The sequence below is a fragment of the Lissotriton vulgaris genome, chromosome 1_1 (genome assembly GCF_964263255.1).
Source record: "Lissotriton vulgaris chromosome 1_1, aLisVul1.2, whole genome shotgun sequence".
Taxonomy (NCBI): Eukaryota; Metazoa; Chordata; class Amphibia; order Caudata; family Salamandridae; genus Lissotriton; species Lissotriton vulgaris.
This window is the reverse complement of record NC_141685.1, coordinates 884,262,370-884,274,796: the sequence shown is the minus strand read 5'-3', so window position 1 is coordinate 884,274,796 and position 12,427 is coordinate 884,262,370. Positions and strand designations below refer to the sequence as shown.

The window sequence follows — 12,427 nt, the reverse complement described above, 5'->3', positions numbered from 1 at the left end:
GTTCTTTCTATGGATACTCATTCTCACTTGTGCTGGGAAAATCTGAGGAGAACTGCCTGAGCTGGGAAGGTTCTAGAGGGTGAGGACAGCTGATTGGCTAAGGCTACTATTTCAGGTCTTTTTACATAATGATGTAGATAGGCTGCTAAGTTTTGAGGCCTAGTTAGGCCTTTGGGCTTTTCCAGCCTACTACAAGAAATTTTTTAGGCACTGCTATTGTGTATAATTTACCGTGGGACTCCCGCCTCGACGACGGGGAATGATTCAGGCATGTGAATCTATGAAAGATACCAATACTGGATAACCGTAGTTACAGGTAAGTAACTTGTTTTCTTCTGCCCTGTCAGGATGTAGGATCCTCACAGCACAAGAAAATCTAAAACTACCTCGGGGAGTGGACACCCAATCTGTATTCTGGATCTCTCCTGGCAGGATTAAAAAAAGTCTGCTCTGGTATACCTGGATTATTAGTATCCATTACCCTTACCTATTGTATTTTTTATCAACATGTTTCGGCCACCAGATTGCCCAGTAGGGTCAGCAGCCTTCGTCAAGGCTGGGATCCCAATAGTCTGTGCACAGTTTGCACCCCCCCTACTTCAAGTTCCTTATATCCTTAGGTATGTATTCATATTGTTGCCTTACTTGCCAGTAGTGCGACTCTCCTCAGAAACAACCAGTGTTTCAACTCATTTTCTCCCAAAACAGGGTAGTGGTGGGAACGTCACCCTTTTGTCACACTTTTGACATGGATGTACTGTTGACATGTGTGTTTCACGACTGGCGAAAGACTAATGGTACACCCATGTCAAAAGCTGAAAAAGGAGGTAACTGGGAAACTAGCACCGTAAAATGTAGGGGTAATCCCTCTATATACAGCTGAATGCAGGTAAGTCTCCATGTTTAACCAAGGCTATATTAGTGAGTTTCAGAAGTTTCTTAGAATGTCATTGCTTTTATTTTTCATTAAGTTGTATTGAATCATTCATTTGCATTAACCTTTTTATGTGTCTTGCAATTTCATTATGGTCCTTCAAGCAATGATTAAGCAAATCTGTCTTATGCCCTTATGATACCCCTATCGATTTAGAGCCCCAGGAGTAGCTTATGTACCAAACTTGTGATATGTAACTGTTTTTTTCATTTTCATTCAAATTTCTCCCTTTCCTTTAAAGTTCCCCTGCAGGAGCACTCTTAACACACTCCTTTTTCCTGCCTTATGGATTCAGCCTACTGCAGCTAACCTAATCTTCGTCAACACCTCAACTATCCAAAACAAGCTCTGGAAGAACCCCTGTTTTCTGTAGCCCTTGTACTTGCTGATTATACCTGTTTCGGAATCCTGTGGATCTCTGATAAATCTTGGACCTCATCCCAGAGGAGGCGCAGAGAACCGTAGTACAGTCGCTGGTGGTCTCGCGTCTCGATTACGGAAGCTCTCTCTTCCTGGGCTCACCTAAATATGTGCTGAATAGATTACAGGTGGTACAAAATGCAGCACTCAGCTAACTTAGAAACACACCAAGACACGAGTTAGCACGAAAGGCTCTGTAATCGCTCCATTGACTGCCAGTGCAGGCCAGGATTAAGTTTAAAACGCTGTGCTTAGCTCACAGGGTCTTAAAGGGAAAAGTTCCGACATTACTAAGAGCCCTGATCACTCCCTATACACCAGAAAGAGCTCCAAGATCTTCCTCAGAACACCTGGCAAAAACCATCAGGATTAGGATATCCAGATAGGGAGGAAGATCATGCATGCATCTAGTGCCGAAACTATGGAGCTCTATGCCTGCAGATCTAAGACACACCTTCGACAAGTTGGCCTTCAGAAAGAAACTTAAAACCTGGCTGAGCCTCGGATCATGCACACTCCTGCTCCATAGCACTGGGAGGCCTGCGGGCAGCTATGTGCTCTATAAAACTCACAAACCTAAACATGCAGTGTTCATGCACTAAAACTTGAACTTAACAATTTTGGGTGACTTATTGTTCTACTCTGGGGTATAAATACAGACCAGCTGGATCTGTACTTTTTTCCAGAATCCCTCACGGACCAAGAAAGAAGTTCTTGTGCACCGCCCTAGCATGTTTTGAACATGAAGTGTTCATGTATCTGGTTAGAGGATTCTTCTAAGATTTGAAATGTGCCAGAGGTCTAATTGGCCAGCAGTGGGAAGGGATGTGGGTTTTAAATACAGATCATCTTGAAATGTACTTTGTTCCAGGATCCCCCATGAAATGAAATGAAATCCCTCCGCTAAGGCAGAGGCCGCACTGAGCTGTGGCAAATCAATTGGAGAAAGCCAGATTTTGAGCCCCTTGCAGAAGACAGTGTGGCTAGGCTATTTATGTAGCTGAAGCAGCAGAGTGTTCCAAAGTTTAGCGGCATTGTAGGAAAAGAGCCACCCGCCACTTCTGGCCCTCTTGATTCTGGAAACAGATGCCAAGTGGAGGTCATTTGAACATAACCATCTGTTAGCTTGGTTAGGCTGGACAAAGGAGGAAATGATAGCCGGTCCCAGAGCTCCTAGCATCTTATGGGTGGTACAGAGGGCTTTGAAGAGGACTCTTTCCTGAATAGGAAGCCAATGTAGAGACTTAAGGGCAGGTTTAGCTGATTGGCGGCTTGGAATCCTCTCAAGAATCCTTGTGGTACAGTTTTGCATGGTTTGAAGTTTCTTAAAGACCGCACAGGGTGCACCGCGATAAAGAGCATTTATCCAGTATTTAAGTGTCTTTCATAGATTCACATGCCTGAATCATTCCCCGTCGCCGAGACGGGAGCTTCCGGTATATAAAAAAGTAATGTCCTATAGACATACATATAAAGGAATAGGCCTAAGGATCTCACCTTAGTGTCCTATCTGCGTCCTTATGTAGGAAGGACCAAAACAGAGTAGGCCCAAGGGTCCCACCTTGGTAGCCTATCTGTGTCCTTTTGTAAAAAGGACCAAAGTAAAGAGAACCAACCAATCAGCTACCACCTCCTTCTAGAACCTTCCTGTCAGGAGCCTCAGTCTCTCAGATTTTCTACCGCACGTTGTGCTAGGGAGTCCCCATCTGAGTTCTCCTCAGGAAACTTGCTTCTTTCTTCCAAAAACGAATTTATCCAACTTCTATTGTTATGGCTGATAGCCAGAAAAAAGGTCTCTTTAGAGCCTGTTCTTCTTGCAGTAAAGAAAGGCTCCATGTAGAGGACAAACACGAAACCTGTCTATACTGCCTCTACCCTCAACATCAAGCCAAGGACTGCAAGATATGTCGAACCTTCTCAAACAAAACCCTGAAGGACCGAGAAGGACGCCTACTTCTATGGGTAAACAGACTGAAGAACAAACCAGAAAGCGACTTGGTCTCAGAAGGTGAGAGCATTTCTGCTACTTCGCAGTTTTCCTTGAAGAGGCCAAGGGTTACTTCCCCTAGCCCCTCAGACACCCCTCCTAAGAAGGCATCCAGAAAGCCTTCAGAGGGCAGAACACCAGTGTCTGACAAGGACCTTCCTGTCTCCAGGAAGCAGCCGCTGATCTCGGCGACGACGACAAAGTCAATGGTCACCTCAGCGCAAAAAACCGTCTCGACATCGACGACGGCATCTTCCTCGACGACGAGGACGACACCTTCATCGTCGGCGAGTAGACCTGTGCCGTCTACCATCCCAGTCACCTCATTGACGACTAAGATTGTGCCGTCGACGACGAGATCGACGTCGAAGACATCGACAACGACTCCGTTGACGAAAACAGTGATGTCAACAAAGCCTCTCTCGTCGACGAAGAGTATTCCATCGGCGTCGACGAAATCGTCGGCGAGGACCACGTCGACGAAGACACCGTCGACGGAAACACCGTCGACTAAGAGTAAATTACCGTCGACAAAGGAAATTTCAATGGCGGCACCGTCGTCACAATCGTCGACGACCGCAGGCACATGGAAAGAGTGAACTACTGTTGCATACCATGGATGCCCAGACATCCCATGTCACAGTCAAAATAACGAAAAAGCCAATCACGCCAGACCTGACGTCACCCAGTAAGGTGCAACAACTGACCCCATCCTGCCTATTGCAAGATGAAGAGTCGGAGGAGGAGTTATATACACAGGCCACTAGTCCTTCAGACTTGGTGCTTAAGTGCCAAAGCACAGACGAGGAACAGGAAGAGGAGGAACACGTATAACAGACTATCCATACTCGGGTGCACACACAAGTAACACCGATGGTGTGCCTACCAGCATCCATTGTCTCGGATTTGCAATTCCTCATAAAGGACTACAAAGAGCGGTTCCCAGAGAAAACCACTACTCCTGCACCTCCAGTTACACAGGTACCTGCGCCTGTACCTCGACATAAGCCTCCTCCACTAGTACTTTCTAAAGATCAGGAGCCAATACAAGACATCCTCTCGTCTGACGACGAGGAGAGGGATCTAGAAGAAGGTGAGGTCCGTGACGACGACTCAGGCCCTGATGCAGACCAGGACTACGTCGCACAATCCCCGGCCTCTCCAGAACCACAGTCTTCGGAATCACCACCTGTAGACATTGGTGGTTTCCATAACCTCATAGAGCGGGCGGCCTAACGGTTCCATATGTCTATGGAAACCCAGGAGACTGAATGCTTCCTCTACGATTTTAAGGAACCTACAAAAAAGACGACTAGGTCAATCCCGATCATTGACTTCCTCTGGAAATAAGGCAAACAACTAATGCAAACGCTAGCTTCAATTCCTGTGGTAGTGCCCAGGCTTGATAAAAAATACAAAGCAACCTCATCGGCGCCAGCTTGCCTCACGGGTCACCCCAAAGCAGACTCCGTAGTAACACAAGCGGCGCAGAAAAATTCGCGCAATCCAGCATCTCCTTTGTCGACGCCACCTGACGAGGATGGCAGGAAACTAGATACCATTGGGAAACGCTTCTCCACCATGTCGGCAATGACGGTGAAGGTGGCGAATTCAATAGCACTTCTGGGCCGCTACAACCGTCAACTCTGGGCAGACATCGCTCCCTACCTAGCTAATCTGCCAGAGGATTTAAAGGAGGAGGCACATTCGCTTCTCCTAGAGGGCCAAACATCTGCCTCTGAGCTAATTGACTGTGCAATAGACGTCGCCATGACTGGCTTCAGGCAGCTGGCAGGTGCAGCTGTTCTGAGACGACAAGGCTGGCTCAAGGCCACCTCCTTCCGTCAGGAAGTACAAACAAAAACCATCGATATGCCTTACGACGGCCAACATCTCTTTGGCGAAAAAATTGACGAGGCCCTCACCACTATCAAAAAGGACACAGATACGGCCAAAGCTCTGGGAACTCTGCAATTCAGGAACCAGTCCTTTCGTGGTAATAGAGGAAGGGGACAACCTGCATACAGAGGCTCCTGCCAGAATAGGTCCTCCTACCCGTACACCCAGAGCAAAACACAGTACCAACAACGTCAAGGCCAGACAGGACGTCAATCTTCCTACAATAAGTCAAACTACAGGGGAAAAAACTAAAAAAGACCTGCTGGCAACCGCCAATGACTCATCCCAATGGCCAGTCCATCCACCATTGCATTTTTTAAGACTTGGAGGAAAACTCACATTCTTCCTAAAAAATTGGCAAAAAATAACAGATCGGTGGGTGTTACAACTCATCCAATTCGGACATTCACTAGAATTTGTCTCAATTCCCCCAATGACACCACCAGCCAAACGGTCCCACAGACACCTACGGCTGCTTCTTCAGGAAATCGCTTTCATGCTTCAAAAGGGAGCGATAGAGAGAGTTCCTCACACCCAAAAAGGGAAAGGATTCTACTCCCATTTCTTCCTAATTCACAAGAAAGGAAAGAAATGGAGACCAATCCTCGACCTCCGAGCGCTCAATGTGTTCCTAAAGAAACAGTCGTTCCGTATGGTCACACTACAAGAAATCCTGGGCCTCCTGGAGGAAGGTGACTACATGACGTCCCTAGACCTGCAGGACGCCTACTATCACATTCCTGTCCTCAAGGGACACAGGAAGTACCTCAGGTTCGCAGTAGCAGGAGACCACTACCAATTCCGTGTCCTCCCATTTGGCCTCAAATCTGCCCCACGGATATTTACAAAATGCCTCTCTCCTGTGGCAGCTTTCCTTCGTCAACAGGGTCACCAGGTTTTCCCATACCTGGACGACTGGCTGGTAAAGGCACCGTCTGCGATAGCCACAGCCACATCCTTCAGCGCCTGTCTGAATATTTTCCGCCGCCTAGGCTTGACCCTCAACAGAGAGAAATCGGCACTGGAACCAAACAAAGTCATCACTTTTCTTGGAGCGACTCTGGACACGGAACGCGTAAGAGCCTTCCCCTCTCTGGAGAGAAAGACCAAACTCCTCTCCTTGGCCACGTCAGTGGCATCGAGAAAGACTCTACCGGTCCGCACCTTCAAGTCCCTCCTCGGCATGATGTCCTCATGCATTATGCTCATTCCACACTGCTGTCTCAAAATGCGCCCTCTCCAGGAGGAACTAACGAGGCAATGGACACAAGCTGCGGGATCTTTCGAGGACCGCATACATGTCACACGAGCTATGGTCAACCACTTAGAATGGTGGAGGTCGCCCAGTCATCTGTCACAGGGACTGCCGTTCCTGCTTCCAGCAGGTAATAACAACGGACGCATCCCTAGAAGGCTGGGGAGCGGTCGGAATCCAAACTCCACATCAATCTACTGGAACTAAGAGCAGTCTTTCTAGCTCTCCAAGCGTTCCTTCCACGCATCCGACACTCCCCAGTGCTCGTCAGGACAGACAACACCACGACGATGCACTACCTGAACAAACAGGGAGGGACGCGATCACTTTCACTCTCTCGAGAATCGCAGAGAGTCTGGAATTGGCTTCTGGAGCACGGAATAACGCTAAAAGCCGAATACGTTCCGGGCAAGGACAACGTCTTGGCGGACGCCCTGAGCAGGGAGAGGTCACCATCCCACGAATGGGAATTGGATACGGAGGCGCTGGAATATATCTTCGCGGAGTGGGGAACCCCGCAGATAGACCTCTTTGCCACCAGAGAGAACGCCAAATGCCCAAGCTTCGCAAGCAGGCTTCACCAACCAGGAACCCTCGGGAATGCATTTTCCATCGCTTGGCGGAACGTGTTTGCCTACTCCTTTCCACCATTTGCACTGATACCCAGAGTCCTCAGGAAGATGAAGTCTGAGCCCTGCACTCTGATCCTCATCGCCCCATCCTGGCCGAGGCAGCACTGGTTCACGGAACTTCATAGCCTATCTGCCCGGCCACCTCTTCGCCTACACCAACATCCAGCCCTGCTCACAATGTCCCAAGGGCAGGTTCTCCACCCGAACCTGAGCCCTCTGAAGTTGTCAGCCTGGCTCCTGAATACCGCGAATTCAGCCACCTAAACATCCCGCAGGAGTGTAGAGACGTCCTTGCAAAGGCTAGAGCCAACAGCACTAATAAGACCTACTCACTAAAATGGAAACGGTTCTGTGTTTGGTGTGTGGCTGAAGGCCTGCACCCCTTCCATATCACTCCACAGCAGCTGCTACCATATTTACTGCATCTAGCGCAATCAGGTCTTGCGCATGCATCCATCAAAGTACATCTAGCAGCGATATCCAGGTTCACAAGAACTTCCAAGGGTCCATCCCTGTGGGCGGACAGACTTATCAAACAATTCCTAAAAGGTCTATTCAGATCCTTTCCACGACCAAGACCAATCCCTCCGTCGTGGCACCTCAACGTGGTCCTTCACCAATTAATGAAGCACCCCTTCGAACCCATCCATAAAGCGGACATCAAATTCCTTTCATGGAAAACGGCCCTCCTCCTGGCCCTAACCTCTGCCAGAAGGGTCAGTGAACTGCAGGCTCTCTCTATCCAAGACCCTTTTTTGCAATTCAGAGAGGACAAGGTCATTCTACGAACTAACCCCCGCTTTATACCTAAAGTCCCCTCGGACTTCCACCTTAACGAACCAGTGGTGCTCAAGTCGTTCTTTCCAAACCCAATTACTGCAGCTGAAAGAACCCTGCACTCTTTAGATCTGAAGAGATGTCTCAAATTCTACATCGACAGGACACAACACTTCAGAAAGTCATCTCAACTCTTCGTTGCCTTTAGTAGACCAAGGAAAGGTATGCCCCTTACGAAACAAAGTATTTCATGGTGGATTTCTTCAGCGATCACTTTTTGCCACAAGGCCAGACGGCCTTTGGAGGCAAGAGTCAGAGCTCATTCCACAAGAGCTATGTCCACGTCTGCGGCACTATTTGCTGGAGTACCGGTACTGGACATTTGTAGAGCGGCGACCTGGAAGTCCCCGCACACCTTCACCAGGCACTACTGCTTGGATACTGAGCTGACGAGGGATGCAGCAGTGGGCAGAGCAGTGCTTCGCCATCTGTTCTAGTGAGGTGAGCCTTCTTACATCCCTCCATCCTTTACTGGTATGCACATTTCCTTTTCCTAGAAACTACATGACATTGCATGTTGGTGATTTGCAGTCGCGTGATATGTATTATCTACAGACTCGTATATGATGTACCATCACAGAATGTGCATAATGTATTGCTTGCTACTCTGATTCAGGCACCCAAGTACTGGATAAGAAATGCGTTACTTACCTGTAACTGCAGTATTAGTGTCTTTCATAGATTCACATGCACCCTCCCGCCTCCCCTGGAAGGACTCGCCTATCTCTCTAACAAGTTTGCGCCTAACTAGCTTGGTGCGTACGAAAATCTGAGAGACTGAGGCTCCTGACAGGAAGGTTCTAGAAGGAGGTGGTAGCTGATTGGTTGGTTCTCTTTACTTTGGTCCTTTTTACAAAAGGACACAGATAGGCTACCAAGGTGGGACCCTTGGGCCTACTCTGTTTTGGTCCTTCCTACATAAGGATGCAGATAGGACACTAAGGTGAGATCCTTAGGCCTATTCCTTTATATGTATGTCAGTAGGACATTACTTTTTTATATACCGGAGGCTCCTGTCTCGACGACGGGGAATGATGCAGGCATGTGAATCTATGAAAGACACTAATACTGGATAACTGCAGTTACAGGTAAGTAACGCATTTCTTCCATAGTTTAAGCGAGATAGAATAAGCGCCTGGACCACAAGCTTTCTTGCTTGAGGAGGTAGCAAAGACAGCACTTTGCGCAGCATTCTTAGAATGCAGAAGCAAGAAGCAACAACTTTCCTTTCTTGGGTTTTAAAGCTAAGCTCGGAGTCAAGACAAAAACCCAAACTCTTTATTTCGGATTTGGGGGCAGGCACAGGACGTATACATGCTGGCCACATGGAGGGGGCCTCGAGGGGGGAGGGATTACCGAGCAACATGAGTTTGGTCTTGTCACCGTTCAGTTTTAGATGGGAATGACGCATCCACCTCATCACCTCCTCGAGGCATGGGCCAAGGACGATAGGGGAACTGCTTTTGTGGTTGAATGCCACCACCAATTGAGTGTCGTCAGCATATGTAATAATTTGCACCCCAAAGTGTAAGACGATATCAGTAAGAGGGGCCATATTAACATTAAAAAGAGTGGTGCTTAGGGACGTGAAGGGGCCTAGGTCTTGAAATGGCCTCGCCCTCGAAGTCCTGGAAGGATCTACCTTCCAGGAAAGAACGCAGCCAGTCAAGTGCTGCTCCAGTCACACCCAGATTTTGGAGTCGATGGATTAGGATAAGGTGATTGACCGTATTGAATGCCGCGCTAAGATCGAATAGGATCACGGCCAAAGAACCACCTGCATCAATAATCCTTCTGGAGTCTTCCATGACTGCCAGTGAGGCTGTTTCAGTCCCTTGAGAAGGGCAAAACCCAGTTTGAGATGGATGCAGGAATTTTCCAACTTCTAGGTGCCTGGAGAGAGCCATATTGACCTGTTTCTCTGTGATTTTTCCGACCCAGGGCAGAAGCGAAATGGGTCTGTAATTCGCAAGGCAGTCTGAATCTAAGCCAATCTCCTTCAACAAGGCCTTTACCAGAGCCTTTTTCCATAAAGAGGGAACCATCGCATAGGACAATGAAGAGTTGATCAAACCTGTAAGGAAGGGACAGGATCTCTGGGTGATCCACTCTTGACAAGGGCAGAGATAGTTAAGAATGCCTCTTTGTCAAGGGGAGGAAATACTCCAAGCGAATGTACCCCGCTCCTGGCAGTTGATTCTTCAATTGAAAAGTTTGTCTGAGGTTCAGAAAACAATGTTCGAATAGATTTGATTTTGTTGTGAAAGTATTCCGCAAGTTCGTTGCAGCAACAGTATGTTGGCTCGGGAGTATCAGGGGCGGCGTGGCTTGCAAGTGTTTTTTAGCAATACGGAAAGTTTCACGAGGTGAATTGGCTGCACGGGAAATGTTTACGTTATAATAGCAGGCTTGGGCCCCTTTCATTTCAGTTTTCTATGTTTTAATGTTGTCCCTATATTCCTTTTTCTTAGAGGGGGAGAAATCTTTTCTCCAGGCTCTCAGCTCTTTTACAGATTTGCTTTAGTTTACGAGTATATGAGTATACCATGCTGATTTGTTAGGCCCTAGATTCATTCGGAGGGTCTTTTTTGGAAGGACTCGATCTAAGGTCCTATGCATCCCATTATTGAATTGGATGTTGGCTGCTTCAGGATCTGGATTGATAGAAGGTATACTACCTTTTGAAAAGGAGGCCCATTCATCTAACAGAAGTTTTGGCCAACAACAAGCTGTTTTTTTTGTAGGTTGGACAAAAGGAATGACAACATTAGGTGACCAGTAGAGAGAGATCAAGTGCTGATCTGACCAGGGGATGGGTGTAGGCCCCAAGCAGCGCAGCTCCTGGAGTTTAGAAAAAACAGGATCAAGAAGGTGCCCTTTCACATGAGTAGCCTGGGATACATTCTGCATGAGTTGCAGGGCTGCAAGATCAGAGGAGAGTTCTAAAGCACTTGTTGATGCAGGGTCATCAAAGTGAATGTTTAGGTCCCCTGGATAATAAAATTGGAGACAGTGCTCGCCAATTTTGTGACTGCTTCAGGTAGCGAAGAGAGGAACGGAGCCAAAGGTCCAGGAGATTGATATATAAGAATATCTGAAAGGGAGAGGAGGGGTGTGAGTCCTATGGAGAAATGAAGATTCTCACATTCACATGGATGAAGTAGCAAGAGAAAGAACTGTAAACCTATTTTGTTGAACAGTTTCTGGGCCCCAGAGGTAAAGTCTGTGGACTACTTTGCTCCTTCCAGATTACAGTGTGGGTCAAGCTTCCTGTAGCATATGCTGCTGGATTGCCTGGGGAAGAGGATCCCTGCCTGCTGGGAGATGGGTTTCCGTATTGCACCCAGTAGAAGAGAACCTGCCTAGAAGGAGTTAATAGGTGTAGCTGCACAGCAGACCTCTTGCATTTGCTAGTGTTCACTATCAATGTGCAGAAATTACACCTGACTCAGACGCTTCCTTTGATCGAGCCACTCTGGACATGGTGCCATTTCAGGCCTATCCTCTGCAGCGATGAGTCCAGGATATTTATGCTATGATTCTAATGTTTCAGTCTCGAGTCTGGATTTTTATGAGACTGACTCTGATGCTGCTGGTTTCATGGCCTTCTGCATCTTGCTGGTAACACATGCCCACTGGCATATGCAGGCTCTTCAGTGGGACCGGCGATCCCAATGGGCGCAGCAACAGGGAAATCTCTCTGACCTTCTCCAGATATCGGAGCAAACTGCAAAAGATCTGCAGTGGTAGCTGATGAATCGTGATTGAGTCAGCAGCAGACACCTCTTACTTCCCCATCCAGGGCTCACAGTAGTTACGGATGCTTCACTCCTGGGTTGGGTGGCCATCTGGGACAGGTGGAGATCAAAGTTATCTGGTCTCCGACAGAGTCTGAGCTCCACATCACCTTTTTGGAGTTGAGAACGATCCACTTGGCATTGAAAGCAATACTCCCTTTTATCAAGGGAAGGATAGGTCAGGTGTTCATGGACAACACCACCACAATGTGGGACTACAATGAACAGAGCGGGTGGGGTCATGGACCCTCTGCCAGGAGGCTCTGCGCTTCTGGACATGGCTGGTACGCTATGACATTTTCCTGGTTGTACAATACCTAGCGGGCTCTGCTAACTCCAGGGAAGACAAACTCAACTGTTGATGCCTTGCAGATTCCGAATGTCGTCTTCATCATTCGATGGTGCCAGGTCTCTTCCGTGACTGAGAACGTTTGGTGGATCTATTTACTACCTCCAAGAATGTGCAATGTCAGCACTTCTACGCGCTGGAGTTTCCAAGGCAGCTCTATTGAACTCTTATTGAAATTCAGGCCTCCTGTATGCCTTTCTACCCTACCACCCCTGCCCAGAGTTCTCATCAAGATCAGTAACAATTCGACCCAATTTTTCCTTGTAACTCCAGATTGGGCATGAAGAGTTTGTTATTGCGAACTCCTGAGCATGAGC

General features: G+C 47.9%; 1 protein-coding gene across 13 annotated transcripts in view; it reads left to right on the top strand.

Moving 5' to 3' along the window:
* The window catches only part of RBFOX2 (RNA binding fox-1 homolog 2), a 617,871-nt gene that overhangs the window by 241,579 nt on the left and 363,865 nt on the right, over nucleotides 1-12,427 (top strand). The window lies entirely within an intron of this gene.